We start from the raw sequence: 19,747 nt of genomic DNA, 5'->3' as shown, positions 1-19,747 counted from the left end.
AGCCTCAGACACACCCCCTTGCTTAGCTCTGCTAAGCTAAGGGCAAACCCAAGCCACAGGGCTCCAATCCACTTACAGTATGCCTGACACCCCCCCCCCATGATGTCAGCCAACTTCTAGGCTTGTGCCAAGCTATTCCTGCTCTTACACTGTTGGGTGCTGACTAGCATGCAGGGGAAATCTGGGATTCTTTATCCTTTCCCACATTTGCATAGGATTGCCTGCTAATTCATAGTTACATGTGCCACACTGAGCCACCCCCCTTAGCAACCACTATTCACTGGCCATGCTGCCATTGAGTATAATGGCAAAATAGTGATTTTGGTTAAAATGCTTATTTTAGTTTTTTTTTTCTTACCCCCCCCCCCCGATCCCATTTGCGCGCCGCTGCCCTATGCTTAAACAGCCAAGATCGACTAAAAAAAAAAATAAAAGTTGATTTTTTTTTTGGCAAGTGTTTTACATACCAATGGCCTTATAGTTGGCCATTGGCATACTTTATACATGATATCCACCCTTTATTTGGAGCTGTCATGGCTCCATTTTGTAAATTGCTGAAATGTACTCCGTCACTGGTGGAGTACATTTCTGCAGATTAAGCTAGTCCTGCATGGTCGGTTTCCTGCTTCCTGGATCGCAAATTCACCTCATTTGCATGCATTTCTCCTGCAAATGGGGTAATTTGCATACAGGGGCTGAGTCCATGCAGGACTAGTGCAGGAACACTCGCGCACACCCATACAGGTTATTCCTGGATCGCACAGCAGACATATTGCCTGCCGGAGCTCCTGCACTAATCCAGCATGCTATGCAGGCCTTGCAGAATCTAGGGGATGGTGTTTTACAAAGGAGGACATCATGATATTTTGGGCCACTGGTGATGTTGTATGTCAGTCATGTTCTGTTCATCCATGGTTCTATCACATTAAGCTTCAGGTACACACTATCATCTGTAATTCACAATTGCGAATCATGGAAGAGGGCAAGGAACTTCATTTGCATGCCTACTGTCCTCTAATTATGCATTAGCTTTTAGAAATATTCCCCTGGATTTACAGATCTCTTATAAACTGCACAGGACTGAGAGATGTGGTACCACCATGTGCCACCCTACATAACTACTGATCATCTCCATGGCCCAGGTTTTTAGGGTCTTTATGTACATTACTGGTCTTGCCTATTTAAACTATTTGAATTTTGCCTGCGTTAATGAAATCTGAAGCTGCTTGCTACTTCTGCATCCAATGGTGAGAAAGTATCTTAGCCATTACACTAACTTTGAGTTATGTTTCATGTCTGCAACAGTTTACATGCTGATCTGCAATGTAACCCCAGAAAGATATCCTGTATATCTGTGGCATGCAGTTCCCCTCCCCAAAGGACAAGTTATCAAGAGTGGAAGCTTTTTCATTTATTCAGTTCCTACTGTGTTCCATGCTTAGGATTAATTCTATAAACAAAGACTTAAAACTGTAGCTCAAGTCTTCCTAGAGGGTTGGAGCCCTACAGTATGTATCACTGATAGCTGTGCACTTGTTTTCGGAGGTGCACCCCGTTTTTTTGCTCTTACTCTGGTGCAGAGTGCTAGTGTGATAAATTTGACTTTGCCATTGATCTGCACAAAACTGTTGCTAAAGGGAAAGAGTAGCCCAAATGATTTGATTAGATACATGTGAGAGACCGGTTGCTCACAGACTTACTTCACATTGCTATGAGATACTTCTGTGGACGGCCTCTGATCAAGTCATCTGCTGCTTTTCCTTCTCTGACTCTTGGAAACCTGTGCGACATGTGTTTTCAAAGAAAAGCCATCTTCTACCTACAGGTGCTAGCATTTGTTACTGTGCTTCCGCAATTCCCATAAAAGCGGTCACCACACTGTCAGTTGTAGCTCTAAATAACATTACTGCCTATTGCTGTACAGTTCATAAAGTAAGTTATGGAAGATGGCTTTCCTTACTGATGACTGATTGTGTGCCTCCCCCTGTAAATTCTGAATGTCTGAGAGCATGAAGAAACATACCTTGTGTCGTTACTTCACAAACATCTATAGACACAATTTCAGTATGCTGTTTCTCACTTAAAGATTACAGATTCAGACTCTATACAAGTTGCATATTTTTTTACTGTATTTACTTAGTTTAATAGCTGATTATTGAATGTTTCATTGTATTTATAGTCTTGAGTGGGTCACAAGGTTATTGCTTGCATCAGTATTTTCATAAACTTTGTAGTTTTCAGGCAAATCATTAAGGATATAATTCACAAAAAAGACATTTGAGTTTCAGAAATCATATCCTTCAGAAAATGCATGTTAATGCAATACTTGCTAGTCTAGAAACCTTTTTAAATTTATAATAGCAATACTTAAATTTTTTCTCTATTTTTAGGTCTTTGTCACCCCATTATTTTTGCCTTTATTCAGATTTCATATGTTAAGAGGTTTAGAGTTATACCTAGTTTTACAATTCAGGTTGAGTTAAATATTAAATATTAGATGACTAGTTTCACAATTCAGGTGGAGTTAAATATTAGATGACTAGTTTCACAATTCAGGTTGAATTAAATATTAGATTTAACAGCAGACTGGTATTTTTCTAAGCTTCTTCAGGCAAATATTACTACTATAAACCTCCTTATTTCCTTGACACACTGATCTTCAAACAACATGAAGCAGATAGTCCTTAAACTAGATTTTGTGCAGTCCACTTACAAAATAGACTGATACTGTATCAAACAGATTCCTATAAGATCTTTGGTCTGTTGACCCTTATCCTTCATATACATAAAATCTGGCTAGGCAGATAAGTGAATAAATGCATAAACAAATAAATAAAATATGACCACATATAATATGTGTGTGTGTGTGTGTGTGTAAATAACTGTTTCCTTTTTCTTTTCTTCCTTTTTTGACTTTAGTATTCTTCTAATATTTGCTTTGCTTCTATTATTTTTAAAATCACCTTGCTGATAGATTATGATCTCTCCTCGTGTCTTATTCCTCCAGCATCCACTCTTTATATATTCTGAACTGAAAACAAATTTATATAAATTATTTTTACATCTTTTTGATTTCTTCATATTTATCACTGCTACAGTAGCCTAAGCTACATGGGGTTATGTCCTAAAAAGGATGTAACAGCCAGCCAGCTTTGAAATATTCAGGGCACGCACCCAAAGCATTAGTCTGCTTGAGCTGAGCTGACTGAAAAGACAGGTTTGAGCATTAAGTCCTTCAGAACATTCCTACCTATGAAGAGAGTACTCCTCTGTGGGCTTTCAATGATCCGTAGTCAGCTTTTGCCGTTTCATTGCTGAGCAGATGGGTTGCCTTTGCAGAAAAGCCTTTCCCACATTATTTTTAATGTTTAAATTTACTTTCCTGTTTGAGAAGGTATGTTTGATGTTAGGGATGTGTTTTTGACTGTCATGTGAATCTGCTGTACTTTTAAATGGGACTGTACTTTTGTGCTTCACAGTTTAAAAGCTGATTTAAGCTTTCTAAAACCTTTTCTCCTGTGGGGTCTGGTAAAGTGTATTACAGTGCATTTTACTGTGTTTTTATTAGGAAAAGTCAGTTGACAGTATTTTTGAAATTTTACCAGCTTGTGCTGCTTAGTTTCCCTGGAAGAGATACCACTTTCAGCTTAACCATGAAACAAACTACCAGTCTCATGGTTGAGCTTCCTTCCATCCAAAAAGGGAAAAACTGAACTAAACTAAACAGCCTTTGCCACCACAACAGGCTGGCTTTTTGCCTCAGCTGAATGTGGGCAACTATGCTGTAGTTAAAGCTGGTTCCTCAAACTCATCTTTTCCCTAGGATCTATCTACTGTTTCCCATACAGCTACTATGGACCAGGGGTTAGACATGACCTCTGCAGCTACTGGGGCTCCCCTCTGTAAGTAAGGGAGATACACTTTTGTTGGTCTTGGGATAAGGGGCAAGAAAGGTGCCCCTGCTTATCCAGAATGTTGTGTCCATCCTTGTGGAAGCTGTTGTGGTCATTAAAAGCCCTGTTTGCCCTAACTATACTGTCAAAAAAAAACAAGAAACCAAACATGTATCTTCTCCTGCTATAGTTTCACTGGACTTGAGTAGTAGTTTATTAAGTCTGGCTCACGGTCTTGTACAGGCTATTGACTCTTCTTATCAGGTGGTTTCTGGTAAGAGAAAAAGGGATTTCTCCTTTCTTAAAGAGATCCAAGAAATTGATCTGAGAGGAATGTGATGGGACAGATACAGGTTTTTAATCTCAGAATTCTGATTCAGGCTTGGAGGAGAGCATGTTATCTGAATGTCCTTGCTAAGGATTCTCTTTCTCTGAGACTAGAATGTGCTAGTGGTTTCAGTGGGAGAACACTGAGGTTTCTCAGTCCCTCAAAAATGTTATAAAATTTTATAACTGGAATTCGCAGAACCTCCTCCTATCCCTGTAGTGCTGTTAGCATTTGAGGATGTGTTTCTCACAGCTTATGGTTTCCCAGACAACCTGCCTGCTGCACCCAAGAAAGCAAAGTGTAAGTTTATCAGCCTTTCAGATTTCTATATACTCATCCCAGACCTGACCTAGCAGCTATAGTTTAGTCAATTCACCTGCTGCCAAGCATTTTGTTAATTTTAATCCATCCCCTTCTGACAAGGATGGTAAAATAATTGATACGTTTGGGGGGAATTGAATGCTTTTGCAACTTTAATTTTTAGAATTTTGAATTGTCAGACTCTTATGGTAAAGTTTATTCTGACTAATTATAAGACAACAAGGAATGTTTTATCTTCAGTTCCTTCCAGTGAGTAAAATTCTGATTTGTGTAGTTTAGCTTTTTCTTCTATTTCTCAGGTCATTACTCATTGTTTAAAGTGTCCTTGTGACTCTACAGATACATTCAGGATTGCTGCCACTGCAACGTATTGAGGAGATCTGCCTGGCTGCATTCTCAGAACCTCCCAGAGAATGTAAAAAATGAGATTTTAAATTCATCTTTGGATACAGACTTTGGACCCTCTCCTGCAGAGGTTATCAAAAATGTGATGAGAGGGATAAGCTGATACAGGGAGTCTCTCAGATTTTTCAAGTTTTTTTTTTGCTCCCTTCTCCAGTTTTAGCAAGAAACAAAACAGTCTCTGCAAAATGCTGTGGAGCAGAAAAAAAAAAACAGTAGCAGGGAAGTTCCAAAAAGAAAGTAGGAACCCTCTAGAACAAAGGACAGTCAAAATAAGTTAGAGTGACCGGGAAAGGGACTTATCTCTACCAGAAACTCTGAATCTGCAGTTTCCTCTTTGACAACAGATTGCTTCAGACAAATGGGTTCTGAGACTGATTCAGCAGGGTTACAGGTGACAGTGAGAAGAAATCCCTCCTTTCCAGGGAATTATTCCACATACATCAGACCAAACTCCTCTGTTCTTTCCTATCCTACAGCACATGCTTTCTCAGGGGGTAATAAAAACAGTCCCTCCTTCCCAGCTGGGAAGAGGGTTTTATTCAAGAATGTTTCTGGTGTTAGAGAGAAATGCCTGGTGACCAATTCTTCACTTTTTTAACTAGGCCAGTTTGTGAAAGTGCTCAAGTTCAAAATGCTTTCGTTACACAACCCCTTACCCCTCTTCCTCTTGAGATTTTTGGTAATATTTATTTATTTATTTATTTATTGCAGTTGGTTTACCAGGATAGTGCATTGGGCCTTAAAGAACCCGTTTTCAATGGAGTCCTGGGGAGAAAAGCTCCAGAAAAAAAATACATATAATATGAGACAGTCTAGGGACAGAACGTTATTATTACAATGTAGTCAGAATAATGTGAAACTATTCAGATATATAATAGCAGTCATAACAATTAATACATTGAGAGAAAAATATGTTAGCAATAGAACAATGCAAAAAATTAATACAAATTAGAGAACAAGTATAGTAGCTAAAAGAAGGATGTGATATTAAAGGACATTAAGTAGAGTTAGTTATGTGGGGTGGGAGCAAGAGCATTCCCACTGTGATGCTAGGTGTAGGAAAAGAGACTTCTTAAAGGTAGAGTGGTTAGAGGTGTTAATATTAGATTGAAAAGATGCTTATCACATTCCTATTCATCCAGACCAGATATTTCTTAAGCCAAACTATCCATCTCCCTGTCTTCTTTCCTGAACCCTGAAATGAGGGACAAAGGATATTTTATACCCTACCTCACCTCAGACAACTAGTACTACCTGCACAGAAAAATAAATCTTTAAAAACATCAGAACATATCTTTTGAGGGTAAGAAGAAAGGACAACCTGTTTCAAAGCAGACTATTTCCAAATAGTGTTTCAGAGTATTACTTTTGTTATTCCCACTTCAAAAAACTATTCCAGGCAAGGCCGAGGCAAATTCTCCCATGGCCTTGGTTTCATTTATGGCTTTTTGGAAAGGGATGGCCTATATAAGTCTTCTATAAGCAACAACTTGGTCATCTGTACATACTTTTACAAAGTAGTTCAAGCTAGATTCCTTCTCCAGATCTAGGCCAGGCTTTGCTAGGACCATTCTCCAGGGGCTTCTAGACTGTTCCCCTTCCACCTACCAGTTGTTCTAAGCTATAGTACTCTATACATATAGCTTAGGCTACTGCATCAGAGATCAATATGAAGGCTAAAGAATGGTTGTGTAAGTAAATTTAACATAACAGTAAAATGTACCCTTGCTCCATTCCCTCATCCCCCTGGATTTCTGGTGTATTTCTTATGCCAGAGTGTGGACATTTATGTTTTGTTGTTCCTAGCAATGACCCCTCATGGCTCAGCCTCCTTCTCTCAGTTGACATGATAGCTCTGAAGTACTTGGCACTCAAACCTGTGTTTCCTAGGCAGCTCAGCATGAGCCAAGTAATGCTTTGGGTGTGTGGAAGGTGCCCTGAAGTTTTTAAAGATGACCGTCAGTTGTATCCTATGCAGGATATAAGCCCATATAGGCAGCTGTGATCATTTGAACATCTACTGTTATAGTAAGTTTACATGCACAACTGTACGTTTAAAGACATATATAAATAAATTAAAATAGCTTATTTATTATCCAAGAACACTGAAGGACCCAAGGAAGGCACAACTCTCCGGGTTAAAAACTTAATTTATTGTCGGCCATAAGCACCTTTGCAGGTACTGCTGCTTCATCAGATAACAAACACATTACACCAAAACTGTTTTTTTAAACAGAGAAGTGAAACAGTATTAAGTCACATGACCATAAAATTTAAAGAAACATAGCTAAAATATATGTTATTTAAACAGCACATGGTTAATTAGGATAGAAACTGGATAAGCTTAAGAGCTTTAGGAAGTATGGTGGTCAATCATCATCTGAGGAACAGTGTGGCTTAAGTTTACACAGGAGATTTTTTATGTAGGTAGTGGGGACAGGTTTGAGTGTGAAGGCAGATGTAGAAGTTGAGGGAGGAAGGGGACGGGGGGGTAGAGGTGTCTCTGCTGATGGTTAATTTGGAGATGGAGTCAAAAGTAGGAGTTAAATGTGGTGGAGGTTTCCACAGGGTGGTTGATGGGAAGAGGGTTAGGAGAGCTAGGGTACCTGGAGAGAGAATTTTATTTATGCTATTTCAAATTTATTTGGGATTCCTGTGGTGGTTTGTTTGGGATTTTTTTGGTAGAAGTTTTTCTTGTCATTGGTAACCTGCTTTTTGGTGAGGTTGTGGAGTTGTTTGCATTTTAGGAGGCTAGTCTGGAATTTAATTTGAACCAGTGTTTCCAGTCCTTGTCTTTGTGCATTAGAGGGTGGGTGGGCTTTGTTAGCCATGGTGCAGGGCGGGATTTTATTTTGATTCTTCTAGGCGGAGCCAGGGAGTTGAGAATATCTAGAAATGTAGTGTTGAATTTCTGTACAGCTTCATTGAGGACTAAGTGGAGCAGGGAAGACCAATTTATGGAGGAGAGTATATTAAATACCACCGGGTCGAAGTTGGATAGGGTACATTGGTCTTTGAATTTGTGTGATTTGCAGTGTTTTAAGGCATATCTTTGATGGTAGATAGGGGAGTGATCGCTTAAAGAATCAGATAGGGTTTTGGGGTTGTGGTAACGGCTAGGATTGGAGACTAGGATCCAGTCCAGGATTGTGCCAGAGTTGGTTGGCTTACTTATGTGAGTTGGGATTGTAATGAGTTGAGTGAAGCCATGCAAATTTATAGTGGAGTTAGGGGAGTCAGGGGTGAGGGTTTGCCAATCATTGTTGGCATCACCCAGTATTATACTTTCATAAGGTAAGGAGTGAGTTAGCCAGGAGGGAATTTGTGCAGGTATAGGAAAATTATTTCCAGAAGGACTACAGATGGTAGCAATTATTAGTTTTTTATGGCTAAGTTTGCAGTTGACTACTAAGAGTTCTGCAGATTGAAACTTGGGGAGGGAGATGTTGATAGGGGATAAGATAAGTTGGTCAGTATAGAGTAAGGCTACACCTCCACCTTTTTTGGGTACCTTGTCTAGGTGGAAGATGTTATATCTAGGGGGAATAGTTTCATTGTCAGAGTTGTGGGGTTTAAGCCATGTTTCAGTCAGAGTTATTATGTCTGCGGAATGTTGGGCAATCCAAAAGTGGAATTCACTGACTTTATTAAGGATGCTGCATATATTCAGGGAGTATAATGTTAACAGTTTGGAGGGGGAGTTGGGGAGGGAGCGTCTCAGGAATGGTAATAATGGGGGGGGGCAGGGTTAGGGTGGATATCTACCGATAGGGATGACCTCGTGGAGAAGAGTGTGAAAATAGGAATTTTAGAGCATAAGGTTGGGTATTTGGCTTTGTTTTTAGGGGGTGAGATGGGTGTAGGACCAATTTGATCTTGAGAATGAGTGGACTAGTGTGGTTGAAAAGAGAGGAAGATATTTCAAAGGTGTGGTGAATAAGTGTGAAGAAGGATTGGTTAAGGTAGGAGAAGAGTTTTTGGAGGATTGTGTTATATGATAAGAGGACAGGTGTGAGAGTAGAAGAAGAAGAGTAATAGTGGTGAAGATGAGTAGCATTCTGTGAGTGGATGAGTGACAATGTTGGTAGGGAGATAAGTGGGGAAAGGAAGAATGTTACAAAGAAAGGGGGGTTAGTTATTAAGAATATTCCAGAGTCTAGAGGAGGGGGCTTAGGTTGTGAAGTACATGTTGAGGATATGTAATAAACAGCATAGAGGTGAGAATGGGAAGTTAGTTGGGAAAAGGATAAGTGAAGTTTGTGAGTGGGTGTGTAGGGGTGGAGAGGTGAGAGGGGTATGAGGAGGTGAAGGGTGTGTGGGGTAATAAGTCAGTATGAGTAGTTTAGGAGGGGGGTGACTAGAGTGGGTAGTGAGATTTGATTGGAGGTCTAGCACAGGAAAAGGAGGTCTGGGAGGGTTAGAGTGGTTAAAATGTAAATCTAGAGTATTTGAGTGTGGGTGGGAATGGGGGTAAGGTATTGTAGAGGGCCAGAGTGAGCCTGAGCATAGTGAGGGCAAACAGGGTGGGTTGGCCCAGGTCAAGAAGGGTGCCAGAAGCAATTAATCAGGTAGGTTGTAGTGAAATGAGTAAGAAAAGAACTGCAGCAAAACTGTTTAAAAAAAAAAGAAAAAAATATCCATTTGTGGTGTCTGTTTTACTCTTAGTAAAAAAAGTGGTATGAAGGGAGAAAAGGCAATGCTAGAAGTGAAGAAGGGGGGAGGGAGAGAAAGGTTGGTGCTCCTGAGCTACTGGGTGGGGATGATAATTTAGGCAGAGAAGACCTAACGTTTAGCAGTGAAGAGAGATACAAATACCTGCTACCTAGGCAGTATAAGTTAGATGCTTAAGAGTCAAAGTCAGGAGAGGAAGGAGGGAGGAGTTAGTGTATGGAGTGGTGATGTACGAAGAGCCAGCACAGTTTCACAGAAAGAGAGACAGTATTAAAGATATAGGGTGTACATACATTAAGATTTAAAAGTGTTTCTGTTAAGAGCAGGCAGGACTACTGTTACTGAGATTTGTTTTGCTGCGTAAGCCAGATGTTCCCCATGCAAACACAGTCAGGTCATGTTAAAGATGTAGTCAGTGGCAAGATGAGAGGAAACCTATGAAAAAGAAACAAAATGGGGGGAGAAGGCAGAGGTTAACTAGCTAGGAGACTAGAATAAACTCTAGGCGCTAAATGAGCTAGGCAATGAAGTTTAGCAGGGTAGAGTGAAGTTAGGAGAGAATGTGAAGGGAGGTATAGTTAGTAAAGTAAAGGATGGTTTATGGGAAAAACAAGTGACAGGAAAAGTGGAGGAGAGGAGAGTGGCTAGTGATAACAGAGAGAGTGGATAACATGACCACACACAGGTAGGTAGGGACAGAGATAGGAGAATGAACCAATACTTATAAAGCAGGATAAAAACAGAAATATGTGTGCAAACAAATACATAATAATGGCAAGGAGCATCTGCCAGATTTATGCAGTCAAGTATTCAATACTACAAATAGTAGCTTCTAATACCTGTAAGATGCTGACTAAATCAAACGACAAAGAAAACTACTCTATCAAAAGTAATATAGAAAGATCTGTAACAGCCAACACTGCTAATGTTTAAAACAAGCAAAACAAAAGTGAAGGTCACTGCTATAAGATATAAAATAATACAATTTGTGCCTTTTCTTACAATTAATATTCAGAGCTGCTAATTAACAGAGAAATCTGTGCTGCGATTAAGATAAGGAACTATTCTCATGTTACTTGACCAAAATAGCAACATTCTGTGAGAGAGTAATACAGTGTTTAGGTACATTTATTTGAACACTGTTAAACAAATTTTGCAAAATCAAGTTGATAGTAAGAGCAAGTGCTCACTATGTACAGCCTCTGGTTTGCAACAAATAAAAGGGGCAGAGCATCTAGAAAAAAAAAACATTTGTATAATCAATTCAAAATCTGTATGGCAGAAGAGACACTAGAAGTATGAAGCCATATAATTGCTTATCTTACTTAATCTTGTTACACATGAGCGATTTCAGAAACCTAGAACAGGTCGAAGAAGCAGCGCCAGCTTAGCATTCAAGTGAGAAAACAAAGCAGCATTTAAATAATAAACTACCTTACGATTCAATCTACAGTTCCATTTGGTTGGATAAATACAGTATAATCTAAAGAATGGTGCTTGGACATCACCAGACGGCCACGGTGTACCTGAAATGGGGAGACTGAGAGAAAGAAGGTGCCAAATGCCAGCCAACACAGTGTTTTAAATGGCGAAAGGCATCATGGGAAGGCTGAATTAAAGAGACAAGAGCCCAGCACAGAGATTATAGAGAAAGAAGGAATAAGCATAATGTATAGGGGAATAGTGGCTCAGGTCGATCAGGTAGGTTGCAGTGAAGTGAGTAAGAAAAGAACTGCAGGAAACCCTCTTTAAAAAATGAAAAACAAATCCAGGCTATGGATTAGTGTCCGTTTTACTCGTAGTAAAAAAGTGGCATGCAGGCAAAAAAGGCAATGCTAGAAGTGACGAAGGGGGGGGGGGGTTGGTGCTACATAGCTACTGGGTGGTGGGAAATGATAACTTAAGACAGAGAAGAACATAACCTTAACTTAGCTACTGGCCAGTGGTGGGGGAGATACCTAAATGTTTATAAACGAGTATTGTATGTTATTTTTACAGTCGTCATGGACTTCCTATGTGCTATATATTTCCCTTTAACTCTTTTGAACAATTACAGTATCTCCATTAGTATTTAACAGTACGTTATGAATAGATCCCCAAAAATAGGCAAATTCAGGACATATTTTCACCTTAGTATATTAATGTATCATTTATTGAGTTTCTATAAGCGCTAAAGTTAATATGACACAGAACTGCATTCATTGTTGTAAGAATAATCTAGAATATGTTCACATGATATCAGAAAGGCTCCCAAATAAGTACTAGTTCTCATGATTAATAATTATATAAAATATCCATTTCGGCCTTGATTATATTCATAAGGTGAATTAATTGCAACAACTCAGTTTCATACAATCATCTCGGATTGATCAAAAAGCATGGGTTCCTAAGCAATGAAGTATTTCCACATTCTGAAGGTGGTGTTGAGTTACTAGCAGAAACACAGAAGCTTTAGAAGTCAGGGGCATGTCATTCAGCAAAGTTTCAAACAACTTTCTTTTCTCTGTTTTATTGCTGGAGAACTTCCTTCTTTACACAATAGTGCTGCAGTAATTCTAGAGAAGAGTGTTTTTTTTATTTGATAAGCAGGCAAATCCACTTAGCACATCTGCCACTTAGGAGCAGCCAGAGGCACTGTCTGCTTAAGTGAATCACAAAGAAGAAGATGGAGGTTGAAAGATTCAAACCAAGGATGAAGTTTGTTAGTAGTCTGTTGCTTTACTTATTTGCATTAAACTGCCATTAAACAAGGCCCTACTGTCTGTTTAAAAGTATGATACATATCAGCAAAATGAATGAATGTTTTTAATAATGTTGGTGTATCAAAACCCAAACCAAGCTGATATAAAAGCTTATAAACTGCATAAGGCAGAAAGTGGATATCCCTTGTTTGTCAAGTACAGTCTGAGTACTCCAATGATCTGAAGAATGCAGAGTTTGTTTTCCTTATTTCTGAATCCCTTCTGTGTTTTAACCATGCAGTAAGAAAGCATAAATAATGTAAATGACACGGGGGCAGAAAGGAAAGGTGGGGTTAAAGGCTGAGGACAACAGCTTGTCAGCAACGTGCAGGTCTTGAGCTGTTAATCTTTTGACAGCATGAATATTTTTTTCCAAAAACATCTTTATTAAATTATCATGTATGACAGTGACACTAAATTATAAAACCAAAATTAAACAGCCATCTACAGAAACTCGATTAAACCAGTATAAAAGCATGCCTTTGGTATACGTTGCTAACAATTCCTATTTATTTTCCTTACCAGCAAGATGAGAAGATTATGGTCTCTGTTCTTACACAATCTGCTTGAATTAAATTTCCATTACTGTTTATTTTATTTTATTTTACATTTGCTGGATACAATGTCCATTTTCCATTACATAATAAAATTTACTATTTTAAGTTAACAGCTAAGATCAGATCTTACAAAAAAAGGAAAGAAAATTTAAAAGGAACACTTTTACTATAAGCAGTTCATTAAATATACACAATTGTACAAAAAGTACATACTTGATCTCAAAACAGTGAAAGAAACAAAACTGAGGTGGCAGGGATGTGGTCAGAGTTATGTCACTAGGTAGGAGATTCCAGCTTTTACCTATTGTGTTAGTGAATAAAGAAACACCTGCTGTGTTGTTTGCCTTTATAGATTTTGTTGTCAGGTAGGTATAAAATGTTGTGGGCTATAGTGAGTTGAGGAATTATAAGGTAGTTTTGAAATTCTAGCCAGCCTAGTTGTTTTAGATTTAGACAATGGTGGGTCCTAAATGGGTTACTAGATAAAGGGATCCTATTTTTCTGTTAACTAATTTGATGTTGTTGTTAATGTGCTGATCAAGGAGAGATTATTGTCAATGGTTATTCCTAAAAGCTTTGTAGTGAGATCAGGTGAGATGGTGGGGAGAAGAGGAGGAGTTTTGTTTTAGCATTTAGAAGATGGAAATGGGCAAGAGTGATGAGATATTGTCTGTTGTTAAGATAAGATTTAAACCACTTAATGGCAAATTTGTCACAAGAGAGTGATTCAAGAATATTGATTAAGAGTTGATAGTGTCTATGAAGGAAAGAAGGGCAGTGGTGGTACTGTGGTGAGGTCTAAAGCCATGCTGACAGTTTGCTATTATGTTGTGAAGAGAGAGATAGTGTACAAGTTGCTGATGAATACATTTTTCCATGATTTTGGCTAGTAGGTCTAAAGTTAGAGATGGTTCCCTCTTGGATAGTTCTGTTTATAAGTAAGGAAGGAAGAGGGTTTCAGTTTATGAATGAGTCTATATATGAAAGAAGTAGATATGGCTCTTAGAGAGCAGTTAAAGGAGGAGTTAGCTATATTATTTGGAATATAAGAGTCGTTGGTGCTCATTTGTTTGGCTAGGGATTGAATAGTTTCAGAGAAAAAGAGTTGAAAGCATTAGCAGTCTGGAGAGGGGTTTCTGGGTCAGCATTAATTGGGGATGGAGTTTACTGATGACCAGAAGTATTTAGAATTGTTAAGATGAGTTTCCTGAAGTTCACAGTAGTATTTTTTCTTGTCAGAGATTATTGATTTTTTAGCTAAGTTTCTAAGCTGACACTGAATTGTATTTTTTGGGGGGGGGGGGGTGGAATTGCACTCCTGAGGTACAACTCTTTAGATGAAACATTAAACAAAGATCCCTTCTGCCTGTGTTAGTTGTATATCAGGTGGATGTAAAAGACTTGCTAGGACTTGCTGCAGGGTGCAGAGATATTTTATTATGAAAAAAAAGCATATATGCATTTTTGTATACATATATTTAGACATTTATATGCAACCTAGCCAAATGTAGAATAATATCTTAGGCATTACCTGAAAATAAGCTTTATATAATGGAACTAACTTTTCCATAAACATAAATTAAATTCATAATATCTACATGCATATATGAATCTGATTGTTTAACTTTTATTGCACAATTTGAACTATTATATGCTTATCTAATTTAACGTATTTGGAGAATGATTGGACATGTATCTGACTTATATTAACTGCATGACAGTAGAAGGTAAGGAAACAGTCCAGGTTAAATACCACAATGTCCCATCTGGGGTGATATTATAGATTCTCAAGCAGCATTTGTGATTTTAAAATGGCATGGTTGCTAGATAAATATGTTTAGCTTTAATTGTTTTCAATAGTGCTTAAAAGGTAAAGGGGATAAATGATTTTGCAATATATTGGCATTGTTTGATTTTAGTAAAACAAATGCATATCAAGGAATTTCTTAAAATAATACCGCAAACCAAATTACACATTGGGTACATTTGTTGTGTTAAGAAAGCATACAACAAAATTCATAGATACTTTCTAAACATAAATATTTTGGAAACTTCCTCTCTGGTCATAAATACTTGGCACATTGTTTAGAAACCAGTTGTGTTGTATCTGATTTCACAATCTAAAAGGAAAATATCCATCTTCTGTCAAAAGTAATCCTTCTGGTTTAGTCAAACAATTGTTTTCAGTCACCTTGCCCTACTGCAGATTGTTCTAGAGCAATTTGTTATCATTAGGATGTGACGGCCCCAACCCTTTAGTTTACATAAGTTCACAACTAGAAACTTCAAAAACAAAAATTGCATTTAGTGAAATATACGTAAAATAGTCATCATGAAATGCTTTGAGATTCTGAACAATATGTTAAGCTATGCTAAAATCAGTATCATTACAAAGGAAAGTTGTTTTTCTGCAGTTTTATAAGGGTAAACATGTAACAACGTTAGCTGGCATACCCAAATCCTAACAGACAATCTGGAATTTGAAAAGACTCTGGCTTTCATTCATAATAGTCACAGTATTCACAAACTAGTTTACTTTATAACAGCAAAGCAAGCCAAAGTCAAAAAGCATAAAAGTGATTTTAATTTTGATCTGTGGCGGAGACCTTAATGAAAAGATGCAGCTGACATGAAACTAACTGTTTCAGTTGTCAAAAAGTATGGATGAAATTATGTAGAAAGAAAATTGGATGGTTTCATTTTTCCAAGTCATTTGACAGATCAAGAATCTTTGGAAGCATTAAAAGAACGAAAGAAAGAGGTAATGCACAAACTGCTTTTCACACAGTAACTTGTAGAAGTTTCTCAAATTAAGCAATTCCATGTGAAAATACACACACACACACTGAATTTCAGATGGTATTTGGTGAAACCAGAAATTGGTGAAATCTGAATCTTTGTTTCTAAAACAAATATGTTTTAATATGCACAAAACAGACGTGTTAGTCAAAAAGCAACTACATAAAACAGGCACTTACCATTTGGTGTGTGTCTGCACACAGAGGCACTTTCAGCTCCTCCCCGTGAAAACTTGCAGAAGAGAATGATTTCCCCTCTTGGGAGGGATTTATTCTAGAAGAGAGGCTGGGTGTGGTATGCACAAGTAAGATAACTTTATTAACACTTCTGACCCTTATTCAGCTGAGCTCGTTACTCATGGCAACAGGTATGCATTCCACCTGCACAGTGAAAAGCTGATCTACACTTCTGGCACAGATCTCTTTTCCTTTAACTGTTGCAATAGTTTATGACTCTGGACTAATGAAATATTAATTTCTAGAAGGCAAGCATATTATGTCTCAGGTAATCATATAACAATAATTAGCCAAGGCCTGATAAGTTTACAGTAACTTCACAAAGAATAACAACAACAACAACAAAATTATTTTCAGAAAATTACCTGTTGGCTAAGTCAAAAGGACCAAGGTACTATTTCCCTGTTCATACAGTGCACTCACTTCCTCTTTTACAGCCCTGAGAAATGTACTTCTAATATTTATGCAAACACATAACCACTGCAGAAGAAAATGTATTCAAATCCATTCACTGTGGTTTATCAGGTCATCCACTGGGCTTTGTTGCTTTTTTTCAAATAATCAAAATAAAGAAACTTAACTCAGTGAAAGAATGGGAAGAAACTAGGTCAGGAATTTCAATGCTACAGAACAAATGACAGTGAGTTGTCATTTATGTGCTGTTTGAAAGCTCATGCACCTAAAGCTGTGTTTCAATGGAAAACAATTGTCAAAGCTGTAAAACATAAAGTAGCATTGCAGAGCTGTGAGTATTGAGAGGAAGTCAGAGAGTGAAGGAGAGAAAATCATTTTAGGGTGAATCTTTTAAATGGCACTGTATAGAACAAAGGTCTGGGAAGTTTCACAGGCAGCATTACAACTAATCACAATGATAACTTGATTTTGTGGAAACACATAGTCACACTTTGATACAAGTTGCTGATAAATAGTTAGTTTGTTAACACAGAGTAAAGGTGAGCAGTCACACAAACAAGAGGCTCCTATGAGTTGCAGGTCTAATAAGGATAAGTCTAGATAAAATAATAGGCAGTATAGACTACGCCAAGTGGACTAAGTTTAGAATAGACAAGCCACACCTGTGTGAAAACTGCAGTGTATGGCATGTATACCCGTGGCTCTTTTAATGCAGAATACATACCAAGACTGCAATATATTAGGAAAAGAGGTGACTTATCTTCAGCTTACCATCTGGGCATGGGATAATCTATTTGTATGTAGAGGATACCAAATAAATATGGCGGGCCACTCAAGGATAAACAAGTGAAAGAGGGGAAGTGATATCTCCAAAAAGGCAAAAGACATTTGAAGAGATCAAATCCACTTTTATTCTGGCATACCATATATATTGTCAAAGGATACAACTTCCTTAGTGTATGATAGCTGGGCTGTTACCAGAGAACAGCACTTCAGCAACCAAAAACTCTCTAGCAGGCAGCCAAATGAACCCCAACAAGCAAAAGTCAATCCAATAAAAGAAAAAGCTTGGAGTCCGAACATAAAACACTTTAATGAGGAAGCTTTCAAATCCACAAGATTCTTTCTCAACACAACATAAAATCAACAATGTTAGTCAGTTTAAATATAAAATGCCAGCCAGTCATATTTGAGAACCAGTCATCAGTAATTAAAATGCATTGCATAAATAATACTACCTAAAATGCGTTTTAAAGCATATTATTTCCCTTAAGAGCACACAGAGCTCACAGTCAGTCTGGGGCTGGTCGCTCCCTTGCTATCCAGGTCCCCAGTAAGACTCCCCACTGGCACAACTATAGGGTCCAGATCTCAGCCTAGTGGGCAAGCTAAAACCTCTAGCACCCTCTGTCCAACCAGTGCTTTGTGTCCCTGCCCAAGTAGCTGACACACACACACACACACACACACACACACACACACACACACACACACACACACACACACACACACACACACACACACTTTAAGAACAGTTTATACAACCACACAGACACTCCTGGGGAAGGCTGGCACAGGTTCTCTAGCTGTGCCCCTTTTTCCCAGACTATACGGTAGTATCAGCTGCCACCACCCATAATATTTATCAGCTACTCAATGGCCCTTAAAAGAGTGTCCAATTATTACTGTGCAAAATTATTATCCAATTGGTAAGTGCGACTAAACAGTCAAGGCTTATTAGAGTGACTTGGTACAGGATCACTATATACATGCAATGTACTCTATAGCTTAAATTATCTCTACACAAAACAGCCACAGTTAAAAGGTTTAAAAAATATTTAATAATAAATAATAAAAACACAAGACAATACTTTCTACTACACAGTGCTAGTCAAGAGTTCGGAGATCACAGAGAAATACTTAAAATAATTCAGTAGTACAGTTCTGACATCACAGAAAAACACTTAGTCTAATCTTTCTAGTTTCTAGCTATTTGTAAGAGAAAACACAAATCTAAGACAACCTTACATATAGAGCAAGATAGTGCTATGAGTTGGATGGTCAAAACAAAAATGCTTAATGCTCTCTGATTATCTCTGTTTTTAAAATCACATTCTTGGTTCACATTACATCATTCTTCACACACAGGCTACATTCTTTAGTAAGCTCATACCAGGTCAGAAAGCAAAGCCATTAAGGACATTTATGCTTGCAAATTCTGGCCATTAAATCTGGCCTTAAAACAATAGCAAGAATTCCTTCACCTAGAATGGCCAGAGCCGTGTTTACATCAAAGACAAAAAATGCCCTCACCTGCTTTTTAGTAACAGATGCAGGCCATGCTGGAATGGTTCTGGCCTTATCTTACCACTCCCCACTCTATGTCCTAGGTAAGAGACCTTTGCCATACCCACCTGACATTTGCTGGGCTTAATGATCAACCCTGCCCTCTGTAGTCTGCCCAGCACCTCCCTAACATGCTGAAGGTGCTCTGGCCAGGAATGGCTGCAGATGGCAATATCATCTAGGTAAGCAAGAGCAAACCCTCCTGCTCCTGCTAGGATACGATCTACCAGCCTCTGGAAAGTCACTGGGGCATTCTTCATCCCAAAGGACATCTGTGTAAACTCATACAAGCCAAAAGGAGTCACAAAGGCTGACTTCTCTCTAGCACTGGGAGTCAAGGGCACCTGCCAGTAACCCTTGGCAAGATCAATGGTTGTAAGATACTTAGCCCCACCCAGCTGCTCTAGGGCCTCATCTGTCCTGGGCATGGGGTAAGCATCTGACTCTGTGTGACTATTCAATTTCCTGTAGTCCACACAGAATCTGGTGCTGCCATACTTCTTTGGCACCAGCACCACTGGGGAGGCCCAGGGACTGTTGGACTCTTGAATCACCCCTAGTTCCAGCATCTCCTGTACCTTCTCCCTCAGAGTCTGTTTGACTCTCTCAGGTACTATATAAGGGGCCTGCCTAAAAGGCCTTTGTGGTCCTGTATTCACCTGGTGTTGTCCCAGGTGGGTGCACCCTGGTTTCCCAGTGAACATCCCCAAATGCCTGCAACACTGCTCAGATTTCTCGAACCTGGGCAGGAGATAGCTGCTGGGACACTGCTACCCCTTCCACTGAGGTGTCAGCCTGAGCCTCACTGAGGACATCAGTCCCCAGATCTCCCTAAGACTCCTCCTGCAATCCACTGCAAATGCTCAGCACAAGGGTCTCCCTATCATGGTCTGGTTTCATCATGTTAACATGGTGCCATTTGTGCCCCTGCCTTCTGCCTAGCAGTTCCACCATTTAGTTAACATCACTTACTTTTCTTACCACCTTGTAGGGTCCCTCCCAAGCTGCTTGCAGCTTGTTGTGTCTGACAGGAATG

At 38.8% G+C, this 19,747-nt stretch overlaps 1 protein-coding gene across 1 annotated transcript in view; it reads right to left on the bottom strand.

Annotated features, from left to right (window-relative positions):
- Positions 1-16,007, bottom strand: part of AGR3 (anterior gradient 3, protein disulphide isomerase family member) — a 234,112-nt gene extending 218,105 nt beyond the window's left edge. Inside the window, exon 1 of the mRNA XM_044064738.1 lies at positions 15,895-16,007. The gene's annotated coding sequence lies outside the window, so the exon portion shown is untranslated. The remainder of the gene's footprint in view (positions 1-15,894) is intronic.
- Between the last annotated feature and the right edge of the window lie 3,740 nt (positions 16,008-19,747).

The sequence above is a fragment of the Protopterus annectens genome, chromosome 3.part0 (genome assembly GCF_019279795.1).
Source record: "Protopterus annectens isolate FY-2018-M chromosome 3.part0, PAN1.0, whole genome shotgun sequence".
In the NCBI taxonomy this organism is placed as follows: domain Eukaryota; kingdom Metazoa; phylum Chordata; order Ceratodontiformes; family Protopteridae; genus Protopterus; species Protopterus annectens.
Note: the sequence above shows the minus strand (reverse complement) of the source record. Positions and strands in the feature narration are given on the sequence as shown.